We start from the raw sequence: 19597 nt of genomic DNA, 5'->3' as shown, positions 1-19597 counted from the left end.
TTTTACTCCCATAGGTGTGTGTAAGGAAATTTGGTTGGAGTGGGGGAATTTGTTAGGGCTGTTGAGGGGTATGCAGAATTCTCCTTGGACATAATATCTATTTTTACAACAGAAATTGTAAACGTAAAAAAATAAAGTAAATACTGCAGTATTAAATTCAGAAAATATTTGCTTATGCCCGGAGACTTAATACAAACTATTCATTTACTTGTTCGGGAGAGGCCCTCCCTTATGGAATTTATTGATGTACCTGTATTGCAATATGTTGTTATGTGTACTTGACATCCGAGAATAGCAGAGATATCTTAACGGTACCGTAGCCACTTGGCCATGGGCCCCGCCCGAGCAGAATATGTATTAATTAATGTATTAGGAGCAAAATTTAGTCATAGGGTTCACAACCCACCTGTTTGCTCTGGAGCTGGCAAAGGTCATGTTCTTAAGGAGTCACTAGAAAGTAGATTAGACTAACTAGAGAGTAGAATAGATGGCATTAGCGTGGGACCCAATTGGGAGCAATCGGTCCAATCGGCTTAAGGACAGCTCTGTTAAGAAATGTGTTATATACACACGAGAAACATAACGTGCAGAACTCCACGCGTATACAATCAATTGTGAGATAGGCTGACAATGGCAGGTGCGCGGGAGTGACAAGCAGTTGTTTCGTCAGCGCCGCCGTCGTTAACGTCAGCTCAGTGGAGGAGTCAAAGTTAGCCAACTGGAGCGTTACCGTGATCTCCCCAAAATATTCCTGCGAGTAGCTCGCAATGGACCGTTTGGCGATCACTAGTATAGAGCAATCAACGTTAAATCTAAAAGTGTTTGATCTCTATCACTTCAGGTTTGAGAAGAGGGTTAAGAGAGAAGCTAGAACCTATTCTTAGAACATTAAATAGATTCCAAACGAAACTTATTTTCTCTATCTTTTATCGTTTTCATCCTTTGTACTAGATCAACATTGAAACCGGAAAATATAATGGATATCTATCACTTCCGGTTTTACTAGAAAGTTAGAGATGGAGCTGAAGTGTATATTCTTGGGACTCTTAATTGATTCCAGTAAAACTTAAAGAAAACCAAACTTCCGAAAATATGATAACTTAAATAGTAAAATAGCTGTAAAAAATAAAACATTACTTTTGTAAAATGCACTAAAAAGGACAAAATAACTCTTCTGGTGAGGTAAAATGAAGAAGTGAGATCAACACTAAAATCATTGGGCACTCTTCCTAAAATTGTGGGATAAATTTTGTTTGGATATTAGGAAGTAGTTTGCTCTGATCTATATGATAATCGACAGGGACGTACGAAGGAATTCATTTTCGGGGGCCCAAACATTTCGGGAACCCAAACACAATAAGAGAAGTTGTAAAATTACCCCCTAAAATTACACTAAATTTGCAGAAAAGTTGATATTTCGGGCTTCCGAATCCTCAGGAAGTAAAATCTTCTTTTCCACATTTCATCACTCGCGATCAACTGCTTCAAACATGGCTCGAATTCGATGTGTTTCAAATCGTTTAACATTATTTGATGATGGATATTTAAGTCATTGCCAGAATATCGTCCACTTTTGCTATGATTTGTCACTCACTGTGTCGAGTATCTTCTTAGACATTGAAATTACCTGAACGAAAGCGATTGAACCAGATTGTGGCTGTTACTTTTGATAACATATCTTGCCCATTAAACAGCAGATTATTTTCATGGGCCTGCGCTATATTCGTGTCTTATATCGAACTGTTTTGCAAAAAGTTCACCTCAAGGCGTAATACCTTACGTCTAATTGTGAGAATTCCATCACTTTTTGCACATCTGTTAGCTTCCACAGTCAGTTGCCAAATGATGTTAGGTCTGACCTTCTGCAACTCACGTAACTGAGATTTGAGACACTAGCGCCATCTTTGCGCAAAAGACTTAATATCCTTTAGACTAGCGGATATGGTACATCGTTACATATTACATATAAAATCAAATAATAATAATAACTAACTCTATAGCCTATGGAACCCGGAGGTTCAATGCCGCGTTCACAAAAGCTCACCATTGACTTCTATCCTTAGCCAACTGGATCCAGTTTCTAATTTGTATTCCTATTTCTGCGAGATCCATCTTAATACTGTCCTCCTATCTGCGCCTAGGTCTTGCTAATGGTCGTTTTCCGATTGGTCTTCCAGTTAAGACTTTGAAAGCGTTCCAACTTTCTTCCGTCCTGACTACATGACCTGCCCACCTGAGTCTCCTAGACTTGATGAGCCTAACAATATTTGGTAAACCGTATAAATTATTTAGTTCCTTGTTATGAAGTTTCCGCCATTTCCTATTCCCGTTCCTCTTGGGTCTAAATATTCATCTCAGGATCTTGATCTCAAATACCTTCAGTTCACGTTCTTCCCTCAGAGTAAGCAACCATGTTACAGAACCATACAGAACAACGGGCATGATTATCGTTCCAAATATTTTAAGCTTCAAATTCCCCGATAGAATTCGCGACAAGAGATTTTGAACTGAATAAAAACACGAATTTTCTGCTTTTATTCGAAATTTAATTTTTTCGTGAATATGGTTTTCGTCTGTTAATATTGATCCTAGATATTTGAAAGTATAATTTGATATTTTAACGCAATATCCTTTGGTTTGGGATTAATAATCATAATAATAATAATAATAATAATAATAATAATAATAATAATAATAATAATAATAATAATAATAATAATATCATAATAATAATAATAATAATAATAATAATAATAATAATAATAATAATAATAATAATAATAATAATAATAATAAATGCTACCAAGTACTCATTTATTATACAGGGAGGCACCACATTAATAATATTGACAGATTACTTTAATCGTTTTGAAGTTTTGTATTTACATAACATTTTATGATGTGCCCAGCAGCAATAACGTTTTGAAAGAATCCTCTTTTTAGCTTAAACTAAAATTTGCAATTTCTTGGGCAGATCTAGCGTTACATAGTTCTTTTTGGATGCCATGACTGAACTCACAAATTCGCGTCAATTATTTTTTTCTTTGCTTCAAAAACTCAAGTACAAATTAAAAAAATTGCACATTTTTGTTGGCATAAAGTCACAAAACCAGTATAATTATGACGACAATGTAAAAGAAAAAAATAAGAGTTTTAGTGGCTAGATTACTAAGAGGTCCGAATTAGTTAAAGCGTACTGTATTTTCTCTGTTGTTTTTCCTTGAGCATTCAGTTGCTGTAATATTTATATTACTAAACAAACCTAGTTTTGATTCACTTAATGCTCTGAATATAAAAATGCTTTTGAAACGAAAATGATTACTATTTTGTGTTTATATTTGGAATTTCAACAAAGAAAGAGAAACGTTTAAGTTAATTAAACAACTTTTCAAAACAGAAATGTATTTCTTGTAATAACCGAGAATGAAACTCAGATTGTAAAAATCTGACGAATATATATATATATATATATATATATATATATATATCGCTATTGACAGTCGTTTATTTAAGGGAAAACTAATGAAAATATTTAATCTTTTAATTAGTACTTTTTGTTAAGTTGGAGCAATGATTTTTTTAAGAAAAGATAAAACCGCTTGTCTATTCATTTCTTAATTCCTTGTCACGCTTGATTTACTTGTGGTATTAAATAAAGATTTTAGAAGAAAAGTGACTATAATGTAATACTTTTGAAGATTTTGTATAGTTATTTTTAAAGAAGCATCAATTGCAGAGAATCAATCTATTTTCACCACAGAACATTCGTTAAAATTTGCTAATAATTACTTAATTTTTTCAATAAAGAAACCATTATTTTAGACACAATAGTGTTTTCCAAATTAAGGGGAGCGGATGTGAAAGGTAGGAAAGACAGAGAGTTGGAGGCTGTTAAGAGATTCCATCTTATATGTTCGATATTCCATGCTTTTTTATTTGACTTTTTACAACAAGGCCCAGATACATAATTACAGGGTGGCTGGACTGGCAAGTGTCCAGGGCTCACAAGACCCACTTGTGACCGGTACAACTTTTATTCCTTTTTTAAAAATTTCTTAATAAAGCCAAGTCAACATTAAAGTTATTAAACACATGGTCTCATTTCTATAATTGTACCAATGCAGACCATTCTTAAATTTTAAGCTATTATCATGATATCGAATTTTAGTGTGTTTAAACCTAAGTCACTTCAAAATCTGAGTTCGCACACACACTTACTCAAAAAGTGAAATGACATGAAGTCTTTCAGACGAATCATTAGGGCAAATTAATGATGGTAAAAGATTTGGTGGAATGAGAATGTTGGTAGAAACGGATATACTCCAACAAAACCCACGGATTATTGTGTGTGTGATTATTGGACGATTTTCCGTTCAACTGAAATTTCTGCCCACATTAAATTCCTCCTTTTAATTTTCCACAAGACATACACAGGATGGTAAGAAACTACTTGAAAAACTTTGGGAGCTGATTCCCGACACACCGAAACCAGCAAAAAAAGTCCTTTGGAACTTTGGTCAGTGAGGCAGGCACGTAGCCAAGGGGGGGTCCGGGGGGTCCGGACCCCCCCCCCTTCGAGACCAGAAATGAAAAAATTAAGGAAGGATAAAACAAAATGAAATGACGAAAAGAAGGATCAGCGTTAAAAATTAAAAATAAAACTACAGGAAGCTTTTGCTTACTCTTTCTTATGAGGAGATTTGTATTACTTGCAATATGGTGGCGAGGTAAGCGAGATATTCTGGAAGAGTCAGGGAATTTGAAATTTCATGAAAAGTTATGGAATTCTCAGAATTTCTGCTACTAGTCAGGGAGATTTCAAGCTTTCGAAAGCATAGTGCCGTTGTGTTACACCGTGGAAATTTTAAATCATAATTTTTCGTCATCGCATCCTTGCAGTATGAAACATGTTATTTCAAGGACAATTTTCTATTGCTCCTTTAACCTGTCATTTGGAATCGACAATAGTTGACGGAATAATAAAAACAAAAATTTATGTTGAAAGAAAGTTCTGTTAGCATTTGATTCAACAGAGAAAGGAACGTATATATTGTAAAACTAGTTGAACATACACATGCTTCGCCACAGGGGCTGTATTTGGAAGTCAACGCCTGTGGGAGTATCACCATGGATCTCAGCGACGGCGAAAACTATGGATTTGATACTAATATAGGTCATTTTGGGCTATTTTTTTTACATGGTTCGGTATCCACACCCCGCTGACTCCCAGCCCGCATACAATTGTAACTAAATTTGCAAGTCATCGCTAATGGAAATGTCACCATTGATTTCAACGACCGCGAAAATATGAATTTGACACTAATAGCTCGTGGTAGAGCGTTGGCTTCGCATTGGAGAGGTCGTGGCTTCGAATCCCGCTGCCGACCATCCTGACTGAGATTTTCCAGGGTTTCCCTCAGTCCTACCAGGCAAATGCCGGGATGATCCCTACTAAACAGGCCCTGGCCGATACCTTCCCAAATCCTTTCCATTGTTAATGTTGTTGGATATCCAGTGTAAAATGGCCTCTGAGCTGTATCTGGTGATTGTTAAATGAATAAATAAATATTGGTCATTTTCTACTACTTTTACATGTCCCGGGAAACGCCCCCTGAGACCCCCTGGTTCCAATTTCGACAAATCGTTTAACTCTGGTCTGGAGCCTGGACCAATGTATTCGTGACTAAAATTTGGTAACTCTCGGTCAATTTGTCTGGTGGCTTCGCAACCCCCCTAAACCCTCCTGTTTAGAAATAAAAAAACGCTTCGTCCTGATCTGGGGCCTGGGCCAAGGTACCCCTGACCAAAATTTGGTAACTCTCGGTCCACTCGTCTGGTCCCCAGGCCGCACAGAGACTGACAAACACACAAACAAACTCTTTATTTTATTTATACAGTGAAACCTGTCTTTAGCGGAATCGAACGGGACTTGCAAAAATTTCCGTTAACGCCAGGTTTCCGCTTAGTGGAGATAGACTTTTCCTTTCTTAAAAAAATACATGCTTATAAAGGGGCATACTGAGAAAATATATTGCTGTACGTACATTGTTCGATTACAATACTTCTTTTTTCTACGAATAAATACACAAAAAAATTAAAATGAATATAAAATATGCTATGCACATGTTTTCTTTATTTTTCTAATAGCTAAGCAGGGTTTTCTATACATTGCTGCTTGGGTGCTTGACTTTCCGCATAAACTTTAGACTGAGAAATTATACTAAGTGAATCAGAATAATTTTTTCGTAAGGCAAAGTTTTGCAGTTCCTTTAAACTTCTGAGAGAACCTTGATATGTATTTATTCTACACTCTTCTTGGAACTCGGTATCGTATTCCTCTTCTTCCTCTATCTCGTTTTCTTCTTTCCGACATGCCGTATGATTCTTGATTAAGTTGCGGGGATTAAGGACAATTTGTGGGGGTGAATATGAGTAGTGGTTGGGAAAGGTCAACACTGTCCAGAAATATTTAACAAAAGAACGACAGTGTAATGTATATGTCTCTCAGAATGTCTAAACATCTAAACGTTGTAGTCCGGAACTCAGAATTTTCCGTTAAATATTTATTTTTCTTTCCGTTGTCCGCGTAACACAGTTTCCGCTTAATGAAGGGAGTTTTACACGATTTGTTCTCCAAAATTCATGGGACCGTAAAATATTTCCGTTTAAGACAGTTTTCCGTTTAATAAAGGGTCCGTTGAAGACAGGTTTTACTGTATTAGAAGATATTTTACAAGACAGTATTGAGTATGTACTTTTTATAATAATTGAGGTCATAACGAAAGGAAAATTGTTATATTTGAATAAACAGGGGAAGGACGTAAATATTCTAAAATCTTTTTCAATACTTTTTCTATTATTTTGCTCGAAATTTCTTCATAGTTTGTTATTAAAATACTTGCCAACATATCCTCATTTTATTGTCCTAACAAACCAATATATGTTGATAGTAAAGTAGTTTAGATTGATCGAGCTCCTGCGCCTTCAGAATTTCATGTCACTCTTCCCCCCCCCCCCCCCCCCCGTTGCGAAATCCTGGCTAAACGAACCAATATATGTTCCAGTAAAATGATTTAGAATGATCGAGCCCCTTTTGGGATAACCACAGTATTTCATGTCACGGACACCCCCCCTTCACGAAATCCTGGCTACGTGCCTGAGTGAGGGATAGTTTCGGCGATATAAAGTGCCGAAAGCGTGGGAAAATAAACTTCAAAAACAACGCAACGTAGAGAGTGCGGTTTACAACATGACACTCTTTGTCATGCCTATTCGATTGAAAAATGTAGGTTTCAATCAGCTCCCGAAGTTTGTTCAAATAGTTTCTTACCATTCTGTATATGAAAACTCCTTAGGAAAGAGACTTTTGGGTAAGCTACTAGAAAGTGGGAGGATGGTATAAAGCAGAATCTTAGAAATGTAGATAATAATAATTGTAATAGGGTTGAATCTATTTCCAGTTTGTTGTTTCTGCGACAATGAATCTTCAGATTGTAGTTAGTTTTTATGAGAAATATTTTGTTTTGGCTGCTGCTGAATATATTTTTAAAAAGTACAGTTTACTGCATTATACTTGTCGCTTGCATTTCTTAAATTGAACCTTCAATCATAATGTATAGTTTTTACTTCAATTTTTATTTTAATATATACTAACTTATATGTAATCATTGAGCATATTTTCAGTACAATTATTGAAATTTAAGTCCACATTAAACTCATCCACTAAATTTTTCACAATACATATGTTGTTTGATGTGGACACATATTGTGGAGTTGTGCTCGTCTCTTCTTCACTATTCAATAAGAAGGCAATTAAAGAAAATAAACCTCCATTTGCGCATATGCAAGAAATGGCCTGAAAGAACGACGTCAGTCCTCTGGCGCTGTGTGCAGTAGTTCAGCAGACAGTGAGCAGTGGAAGAAGGTTGTGGTGCAGTTCACTCGTCCGTTATAACAATTGACACACTGTTCAACAAATTTTGATCGAAAATATGTAAATTCTTTGAAATTGCGATTTTTACATTCATTTAAGCATAATATGAAAGGAAATGATAATAGAAGAATTTTCTTAGCTCAGGTTGTGAAAAAAACGCCCTTGTACAACAGTAGCTGTATATATACAAATGTATTAATATTTATAGAACATTTAAGCAAAATCCTTGTAAAAACCTACATTTAACTTGTTTTATATCTATTTCACTGTGATGTGATAAGCTGGGGAGTTAAGAAGTACTCTAACCTATAGCTTCCTTTCGGCTTTGCTTTTCGAGAGGTCCAAGTCTCTGATTAGATCACTTAGTTCCTCTTGAGTAAGTCTATGTGGTTCACATGGAGGTTCTTCTACAACAAACGTAGGGTCCTTCGAAGTACTTGATTCAGGAGCTTCAACTTCTTGATCATCATCAGAAAAAAAGATCGTATTCTTTAGGTGGGTCAGGAACAGGTAGTCCTTCTCCATGTGGAACAGGGCGCATTGCAGAAGGAATGTTAGGATAGATCAAGGCCCGCTTCTTCCTCGTGGAAATTCCCTTCTTGACGGAAGGAACCATACAAAAATAACAGTCTCTGATGTGGTCGCTTGGCTCCCTCCAAATCATGGGCACTGCAAAAGGCATTGAGCGCCCCTTCCCATTAACCCAATTTCTTAGTTTGCTGGCACAAGTGTTACACACAATGTGGGGTGCCCAAGATTTATCTTGGTCTCCAATTTTACAACCAAAGTAATATTGATAGGCTTTTCTTATTAGTGATGTTATAGTCTGCTTTTGTGAGGAAAATGTCACTTCCCCACACACGTAGCAGAAGCTATCCGCACTGTTTACACAATTTCGCGGCATTTTTGTTTATTGAAATCCTCAAAATGTCACTTGAAATAGTTCCGACAACTATTTAAAAATATACATTCGAAATACCAGTATTTTTGCGTACTTGTAGTCGTATTTTTATGTCCTGCACTACACAAACGTCACACCCAAAACGCTGATAACTGCACTAAACCTGTCTTTTCTAACAATAGCAGAACACTACTGAGATAAGGAACACAATGAAACCAAGCGTTCATATAGTTTCTCCAGTGTTGCCGGATCAGTGTAACATTTTACCCCAAACGAAGCGAATATATTTATTTTTAAAGCGTTATTATTAGACATGCCTGTAAAACGAAAAGTAGAGCTAATATTCGAAAATAACTTTCAAATTCGTGATCAGCACCACAAAATCAATAAGAATTAGCTGATTTTGTTCAATTTACATTTTCGTTGTTGAACAGTGTAATCACTGTTCCAATAGAAAAGTCTGCCAAATATGAAGTGCGTGCGGTTATACGATTTCTGATTACGGAAAAACTTTCGGCAGCTGCGATTCATCGCGAACTGTGTGGTGTTTGCGGACCAAATGTGATGACTGAAAGTGTTGTACGTGAATGGTGTCACATGTTTAAAGATGGACAAAGTGAAGAGCACAATGCGACAAGAAGTGGGTGCCCATCTGTAGTCATCAATGAACTCGTGCAGGAATTTGACAAAGCTGTCTGTGAAGTCCGTTCTTTCACGATACCTGAACTATCTGTTTGCTTTCCCCAAATTTCTCGGACTCTTTTGTTCACAATACTGTTAGCGGCTGGCTTCATTCCCAGGAGGGAGACATTTTGCATAAGAGATTTCAAACCTTGTAAAGTGTTATGACAAGTGACTCAATTTGAATGGTGAATATGTTGAAAAATAATGTAATGTACTTTTCTAATGTGTATAATAAAAGTTCTGCATCTGCGAGTGTATGTCATTGATAACCAAACATTGTTTTTCTTCCTACGTAATTCAATAAGCTAAATCTTAAAGATAGAGCATTCTAGTACTATAACCTTACGAACTTGGTTGGTTTATATTTACGACTATTACCAGCAATGAGGATATAAAACTACAGTACGAGATCTAAATTTTAAAACGAGATTTTGAACCTCTGTAGCATTTTCGATATTGACCCGTGGGGACTCGAACCTAGCACCTCATGGGGGACGATGATTCAGTAGTACAGCACTCACCTCTTCTGCGAGGGATACTTCGTTCGACCGCAAGCCATGTCGGTTGGTTGGTTTACATTCTGATGGTGGTCAACATTCTGTCAGTGAGTTCCCTTGGGGTTCTCAAGTTTCTCTCAACTTTATCATTCCATCAATTCTGTCAAAATAATTTACTTTCATCAACTACTTCCCTTCAGAAAACAGAGCATAACCTGGTAACCTAAAACTAAAAGAATACATTATCTTATTTTCTTGTACATCGTGCATCAAAGAGACGCACTATCTACTACACTAAAAACAAAGGCTTTAAGTATCTGGTTTAAAATCGGAAAAGAGTAAAATTTGATGTTAATCTAGTTTAGAAAACAGAGTTTACCCTATTTTGTTATTAACAACAATAAATAACATTTTCTATTGCTCACAATAGAGACGTAAATTATATTATTAATCTATACATGAATATGGTTTTATTTAAGATTTGTTAAGTTTTCACTAAATTCTTGTATTATTTAAAAGATTGACCTCCGAATTTGGAGACAGCAATGTAAAATAATTATTTAACCATGCATATCATACGTTAAACACGTGAGACTTACAGGTAACTTATTGGATTATTGTCATCGATAGAAAATAGTTCAACATCATGTTATTGTAAAACTTCGCCTTTATTTTTATTATTCTTTACAAGGGTTTGTTGAATCATAATTTCTTCCATGACAATAAATAAATTGGTTGAAATAAACAAGTATTTCGGTTAAAAGGAAACATTGATAACTAAATTGGTTAAAATAAACATACATTGGATTCAAACGAAATACTAACTATCCAAATTGATTGAAACGAAACACCGATAGCTATTCAATTTGATTAGGTTGAAATAAACGGAACTTCTGTTTCGTATGACTTAAGGCCTTTACACACTATACAATCATTATACGTATTCTATCCCAACACCCTATCCCGTTCTGAATCAATTGCTTTCGCAAGCTGTTTGTATTGAATAGTGTCCATCATGAATGTCTATATTGAATGCTATTTAAGGTGAAAAGTTGTATAGTGTATAAATGCACTAAAAATTTGAAACTGTTGTGTTAAATTTAACTGATCGACTGAAACAATACTCATACATGAAGGAAGCATTACAGCCAACTTTTATAAGTAAACCATTGCTCAAATAATAGTTGTCAGCTGGTACGTTTCTACTCTTCAGTTTGTATGAATGTTAAATGATGAAAACTTGTTCAGTAGAAGAGACTCTCAGCATGTTTTTGAACATCTCTCAGCATGTTTTTGAACATTCACTAATATCCATAAATCACTATTTATAACTTCCTGGAGCCATGCTTTTGTGAACTGATACGCAATTCAACAAACATGTAGATGTGTGTATGTAATGTTTCGTGTTAGATAATGCGTTTGGTGAACATACGACGTAACACTACAAGTGAGAAACAGAATCAACACAACACAAAGCGAATAAACAGGAAAAAAAAAAAAAACGAGATATTGTCGCAGAGAACGAATGACCATTCGTGCGTGTTTTTATGGATTTATATCCCACTCTGTTGAACAATGAAATAAAAGTAAATTTCTGTAATCTTTATTCAATTCAAAACAAAGTATAACACCAAATCTTCATGAAAATTATGATGTAAATATCATTCTTTATCAAAATGCTATTTTTAGTCTGTATACTCAAACTTGCTTTTGCGAAAAAAGGTTAAATAATATTGTGGTGTTTCAGCAGGTTTCATCAATATAAATTATTTTATTCACTGTAATGGAGAAATTATGTTAGTAAATGTTATAATTTTCGCTTCAGAAATGCAGGACACAACTTGAAATCCAACAATGAGCCATATATATTATGAAAAAGACACGTATCATTTTTTTAAAAGGAAGAGAACAGTAATCACACATAAACCTTCATTCTCGATATATAAGCACGTTCTATTATAACAAATATTGGATTATAAATTTTATAAATTAAATATTTCATATTGTGTTGCATTGATAGAGTCCCTATAGTAGCGTGATTTTTCTGTCTTGTTTAAATTTCAAAAAATATTTACTATTTTTTTACCCAATTTTTGAAATAGTAAGTATACGAGTTCCTGTCCAGTTTGCTGATTTCTAAAGGGGTAAAAGTCCAACTGGTCTTAACTTATACAACATTTACTTATAGCTATAAGATCAAACCAATTGATTTCTCAAGATAGAGGTTACAAGGCACTCCATCTAATATTGATCTTATGTCATTCTGAATTTGAAGCCAACTTGAGATTGAAGGGATGTTACTTTTTTTAAAAAGAAAAATCTACAGATCAGTAATCTTTCCGTAGTATCATTTCTACTTCTCCAAAATAAAAGCCACTAACAGTATTCTTTAAACAGAACAAGAAAGTAATTGTGGTATAAGAAAAAATGTAAGTTGAATATTTCAGACCATATTAAATATCTATAAAAGTGTCTATATAGTGTCTATGCTATAGTGTCTGATGAAGGATATGTTAGATATCCGAAACTGTAACACATTATAGTTTAAAATACAATGTGTGTTGAAGCTTTGGTCAGTGTTTCTCTTGTTAGAACTTAACATTGTATACATCTTATATGGAATTAAAACTATAAATTGCATGAGATTGCCACTACGACATAATGTTTAACACCATAAAAGTTCGTTTTTTCTTTTCCAAAACTACGCTTGAAAATTTACTCTCTAGAACATCACTTCGTTCACTTTGATTTGATGTGTTGGTTGGTATATATGTCTTATTTTAAACAGTGATCATCAACTGATTTAAAACATGCCACAATAGTTGCTTGTAGCACGAAATTTCGATTTTTTTAGCCAGCCTCAATCCTGGAAAACTGTGAGAAAAATCGGTAGTTTATCATTTATGTTAGTGTGATTATATAATGACAATAATAATAATTTCTCATACATTATGGGATCTTAATAACAAATATGTTGATCGCAATTGTCGCTTACACAATGTAAGTGACATATCTGTTATCAACCATCAGGGTTCTGGTTCCTGGGGATTTCCACCCATGAGCTGCATGAGTTGCAGCCGAAGCGATAAAAGATAGACTTGAATCTGTACTGTGGACATTTAAGGGGAATGCACCTTGCAAGTCAAAAGGAACGGCCGAAACTGGTCAATAGAATGTTTGAAACCGCGCTGGCAACGCTAGACCGTATAAATCCTTAACGTCCCATCAAACATTCAGAGAACTTGCCTGATGATTTCAACGCATCCACCGTATAACTCGTGCCTGATACCGTCAGACTATCATTTGGTTCGGTTTCTGCAGAACTCTCTGAATAGTGTTACGTTAGTTAGTGTGAAAACCACGTGCTGATTTTTCGATCAAAAATCAGAAGTTCTATAAATACTGGATAGTGGTTTTGGAAACATTGTATGTCATCAAAGTAAATGATTCACTATGTGGTGTCATAATGTTAGTTTTAACAAACAACACATGTAATCTCAATGTTGACTTCCAAATTTACAATACCTTTTAGACAACCTAATATTAAATAAAATATGTTAATGAGAATAACGCAAAACTTGTATCTATTAGTGGTTGGGCTTGGGCTTATAAGATTCGGGATATGAAAATATATTCGCCTAGATGTTTATGCAACCTGAAACTTTTATGTGTTTGAAGGTTGTATTTGGGCGTTAAACAAAACGCATACATTTATGGATGAATAGGACATGGGTACCCACCGTTAAATTTACCGTTATCCCTGAGAAATTGATGAATTGAATTCATTAACGTACCCGGCTGAGATAATTGCTCTTGCTATCTATTGCAAAAATCAGGATTCAAAAATTCGCTTTCATTCAAGACTTATTATGTGCTATAAAGGGCTTAATTACTAACATTATAGTATCCTACGGCCTAGTAGTATGATGCTAAAAATTGGTGAACCCTTGTTATTTCTTTCCTTTTAAGTATTAAATTTGCATCCTTTACAAATATATATTTGTTATTGAGCCTCCTATATGTAGAGTTTGTTTGTTTTAAAGCTTTCTGTAGAATCCCAATTTAAAGTATTGTAAGAGTCGTTAAAAGAGATACTGATCTTACAATGGTTATAAAGACAGACGTGACCATATAACATGTGAAACTGAAGAATTGATATTAGGTGTTGAATTAGCTGCTACCGAGAGAGAGAGATACTATTTTCAGTCTTTCAAATATTTTATGGGAGTCTGCAACTAGCTGAATGAGTCACGTTTTCTGTGTTCTCATCACAACTGCTGTAAAATATTACCCGCAGTTCCTTGTTAGATTTATATGACGTGCTAGGCTCGAATGTGACTTGTTCACGTCGAAAAACTTTGTGTTCGTTCTATATTACAAAATACATTGTGAAACAAACAGATAGATGGATAGAGAAGGAGAACTGTTATGCTGTGTTCGAGAAAACCAGTTCTTTTTTCATTTCCTCCTTTGTTTTCTGGAATGAACTACGCCTGCCCCAACATCAACATTTCACCTTTCTCTTAAATTGCTTTAGCTGTGTCGTTGTCCGTACTGTTCATGGCTTTGCATAAAAGTTAAGCTGTCTCAGGAGGTATCTAAACTTCTGATAATGTAGGTAGCGTTTATGTTGAGAGTAGTCGGTAATTGGAGCACAGTGACAGCTGGGAATAGCTCCTGAAAATTGTCTCAAAAGAATATAAAGAACAAGCTTAGATAAACAATTAATGTTTCTTTCTGTGTTAATTTTCGGCTTTTCTTCTGATTTTCCTCCCTGAAAAATCAATAACGAAGGTAACATACATATATCACTACGAGATCAACCGTGCTCATCCGATCTGGATCATATTTGGCATCGTGATAGACCTTCAACTACTACACAAGCTTGTGCAATATTATGGCATGCAGGTGTTTGGTTCCCAAGTTATACGTAAAATAAAACTCAAATGAAAGATTATTTTTCATGATTACGCGTGAGATTTACTAATTCATTATGCAGTCCTTAAAGTTATATTTTGTCTATCAATAATTATTTCAGCAAGTGGCACGGAAGAAAAACAGACCTCACCTGGAACGTCGAGATTTCTTCCCGATGCTATATCTTCGATCGTACTCAGTGTGGGTTACCAGAATACTATTTTTCACTCCCTGTAATATTGCACATTGCTCCGAGGAGTACCATCGTGAACAGTTCCTGAAACTACGAAAAGAAATTAAATCAGAAATTTCGAGAGCGTACAAGGCATTTATTTCACATTCTGAATTTACTGTAGAAAAAGACCCACGGCAGTTCTGGTATTTTATTAAAAGTAAAACCAAGCATCTTTCGCCAGATTCTCTAACATATAATGGTAACGAGTTAAAACATAACAAAGAAATTTCTCAGGCATTTGCGCATTATTTTCAGTCAGTATATAGTAGTGTACCCGATAAATACGAGACGGATTATCTAATAACAAATAATTCGGAATGTAGTATATTAGACACTTTGCATATAAAGGAAATAGAAATTAGAGGAGATTAGGCTATTAAAGCGCTGAAACCTAAAATATCTTGTATTATAGATGGCATTCCACCGTACGTAGTGAAGGGCTGTTTAGATATATTCAAGCATCCACTCCATATTATCTTTAATATGTCCATTAAAACCAATATATTTCAGAATAAATGGAAAGAAGGTCTCATTTGCCCTATTCCTAAATCCGAAAACAAGAATGAGATAGAGAACTTCAGACCCGTAGCCATTCTATCTTCCTTTGGCAAAGTTCTTGAAACCATATTATACAACAGAATTTTAAACCACGTAAAGCCTGTCATATCTGAACATCAACACGGATTTTTAAGGAATAAATCCACAACAACCAATCTAGCAATAGCAACGAATTACATAGCAAGAGAATTAGACAAAGGCGGTCAAGTGGACGTCATTTATACGGATTTCAGTAAGGCTTTCGACAGAGTTGACCATGACGTGCTACTACAGAAATTGGTATCTCAATTTTTCTAAACGAGCAATAGATTGCTTCGCTTCCTACTTGTGCAATCGAGAGCAAGCTGTCTCTCACAAGGAATATATTACCATGAAATTTACCACATTATCAGGTGTTCCTCAAGGACCCCATTTAGGTCCGCTATTATTTCTTCTTGTAATTAGTGGTATTTCAACATATGTTAAAAACTCTCACTTTCTGTTGTTTGCCGATGATCTCAAATTATATTCTAAAATAAGCACAATAAATGACTGCACACAACTCGAGCAGGATTTACAGGGTGTTGGGCAATGGTGTGATAAAAACAAACTTTCATTGAATATCTCTAAATGCAAGTCATTATCGTTCTCAAGGAAAGAAAATCCCATCAATTATTCGTATATAATTAATGGCATATCTCTGTGTAAACCAAATTCAGTTAAAGATTTAGGAGTAATTTTTGATTCAAAATTGACCTTCTCTCATCACATCGTTGCAAACTCTAACGCTGCATTCAGAAACCTCGGCTTTATCTATAGAATGGGTAAAGACTTTAGAAAAGAGTCAACATTCATTAAACTTTATAATTTGTACGTAAGATCCCGATTAGAATATGCGTGCGTTATTTGGACACCGAATGTAAATAAATACTTACAAGCAATAGAAAATATACAATTTAAATTTCTAAAAATGCTTACGTACAAGAAACCAGCTTTCTATCCCAAACAGATTCCCTACGTAGACTTAGTAAGGAGTTTGAATTTCCTAACGTTGACGAATCGATGAAAGATGTTTGATTTACTATTTATATATAAAGTATTAAATAATAAAATTGAATGTCCAGAGCTACTCACGAAAGTATATATGAGCGTTCCAACAGGCAGAACAAGACCAAGGGAGTACTGGTATATTTTTCTGTGAAAGGGCACGAACAAATATTCTCAGTAAATCTCCGCTGTGGAGAATGTGTGACTCCTACAATGAAAAGTCATAAAACTAATGTTTTAGATATATTCAGAATGTCAAAATATGTATTTAGAAACAGGATTATTACCGAGAACCTGACACTCGAAGTGAATTGATTAATTGTATAAATGTATATATATATCTATGTGTGTATTATACAACACTATAACTAGGCATTAAGCCTGTTGTGTTGTTTTTTTCTAAATAAATAGATAACTAAATAAATAAATCTACTGAAATTACTTCTGAATTCTGTAAACTTGCTTGCTTCTTCAAAACATTATATTCGTAACTGTATACCATTATTCAGTTACCATTTCTATATTTTTAAATAAAAGCATACCCCATCATCATTTAATTCTCTTACCGACTCTAAACCTATTGCGTAAATATTGCTGAGAAGATATCTCTTTATCCAGCCTCTGTCGTCATTTTAATTGAGAAGTATGTTCTCTGCTATTCTATATAACTGTTTCAGTCAAATACACCTCAAGGCCTCTGAGACATCTTCACTTTTATAAATTCCAAAGACTTTTTGCCTCACTTAATCGCGCCATTCCTTATGCTTTTTTGCTTCACGGTTAATACAAAGCTACCAATCAATTTCCTTCGCCATATAGCAAGGCAAGAGCATCTATAGTAAAGAATTCCTACATAGCTAACTCCTACATTACTTTCAGTTTCATCTCCTTAACATCTATTCATTGCAAAACATAAATCACTGTTGAATTTATAGAAATGACCTTTGGTCATTGTTCAACATCTCCAAAAATGTCGTGAAGTGTGCGGTCAATGAATAAAAATGTCTAGAATGCATTCTAACAGTAGCAAATAGGAAATGCTCTAAGGTTGTAAAAAATGTTCCTAAACTTGTTATGTGTCCAATTAGAAGAATAATACTTCATAAATAACCTGGCTCATACACGTTTTGTCACCTTTTTAACTGATTTTAATATCCACTCATGAGAAGCGTACATAACAAAATGTCTATCTCTACACACACTTATTTATTATGTATCCATAGCAACAACTCTTTTCTTTCTAATTTACGATTACAAAAGAATAATCTCTTGACATCTCTATGCATCTTTCTTTTCTTTTTACATAATACTGTTCCACTAATTCGCCTCTGATCACCTTTTTATAAGCTGGCACAGATTGCCAATACTATATACAACAACATAACAACGCTATCGTTGTACAATGAATACACGTGCAGAAACGATTTGTAAATGTGTAAATGGCAATGTGTTATGTGTCCTAGTAAGTTTAGGTCCTTCCTTGTTTCTAGTCCCCTCACACACACACATACTTTAGAATTTCAAAGTTTTCCTATGACAAAGTTTTGTGCTCCAAACCCCAACTTTTGTGTCGTTGCAGTGAAAACAAATTTTGGATACTAGAAGCATGAGTCTTTACTTTAGAAATTGAGAGTGTTTTCAACACCAAATTTTGTGAAAGTTTTGACAAATTTTCACTTTACAAATTGAAAGATTTCCATACCAAAGATATGTCTCTTTATGCTGTTTCCGTTTTCGAGATACGCCCCTATTTAATATGGAGTGACCCATGTCCCCAGCTAACCTACTTTAGAAATTGAAGATTTTTTTTCTATGTCAGTGTTTTGCACACCAGAAGAATACACACGCATCTATAATAAGTCAAGATCTACCATCATTCTAAGTTTAATATTGATCTGATGATTTTCGTTGATGCTTTTGTTGTTATTGAAAATAATCATGACACAAAATTTGGTCCCCATTACTCGTGAACCAAAAAAACTGCACAATGTATGTCAAATACTTGTGTAGCGGAAAAAAGAGTACCACCATGCCAAATTTGATTTCGGTCGGATGACTTCGGTTATGGTCTTTTATTTTCGAAAATATGACGCAAAATTCCTTCGTCTAGGAACAGAAATCATGCACAACACAATATTTTGAATGTTTATATAGCAGATCAAGATATAGCATTATGCCCAGTTTGATTTCGGTCAGATGTTTAGTGTATAGAAATTTCTTTTTCAAAATATGATGTAAAGTGATGGTCCTGAGTACAAGCACCAGTTGTGTCTGATCCTTCGGACCACTGTACACTGTAAAATAAAATTGTACTTATTTAAAAGCTCTATTTGTTTATATGAGGGAGGATTAGAAGTTAATGTTACAAGGCCGATATTTCTGGAGGTTCATCTGTTATAGAGAAGTGTTTGGTAATTTTAATAAATGGAGTTGGCAACTTTGCAGAGTTTCAGCCACCCGCCACCTACAGCTCTAGTTGTAGAAAACCAGAAATGGCGATTCGTTTGGAAAACTGATCTTGCGAAGAAGTCCTTTCAGTTATTCGATTTCTGTGGACGAAACATATAACCGCGGCTGAAATTCACCGGCAGCTGGTAGAGGTTTACGGAGAGACTGTAATGTCTCGTCATGATGTCGCAGTCGAATATTTGCGGCTGGTAAAGAAAACGTCATGGACGAGGAGTGCAGTGGCCAACCCAGCACGGCATCAACATCTTTGAACACAGGTCGAGTGGAAGAGCGGAATCAAGACAATAGGAGGATCACGTTACGGCATCGACGGCAGAATTGGAAATGTCATACGGAAGCGTTCATCACATTGTGCAGTACTGAAAAGGTTGATTTCG

The sequence above is a fragment of the Thermobia domestica genome, chromosome 12 (assembly GCF_964235325.1).
Source record: "Thermobia domestica chromosome 12, izTheDome1.hap1.1, whole genome shotgun sequence".
NCBI classification, from domain to species: domain Eukaryota; kingdom Metazoa; phylum Arthropoda; class Insecta; order Zygentoma; family Lepismatidae; genus Thermobia; species Thermobia domestica.
This window is presented reverse-complemented; position numbering follows the sequence as displayed.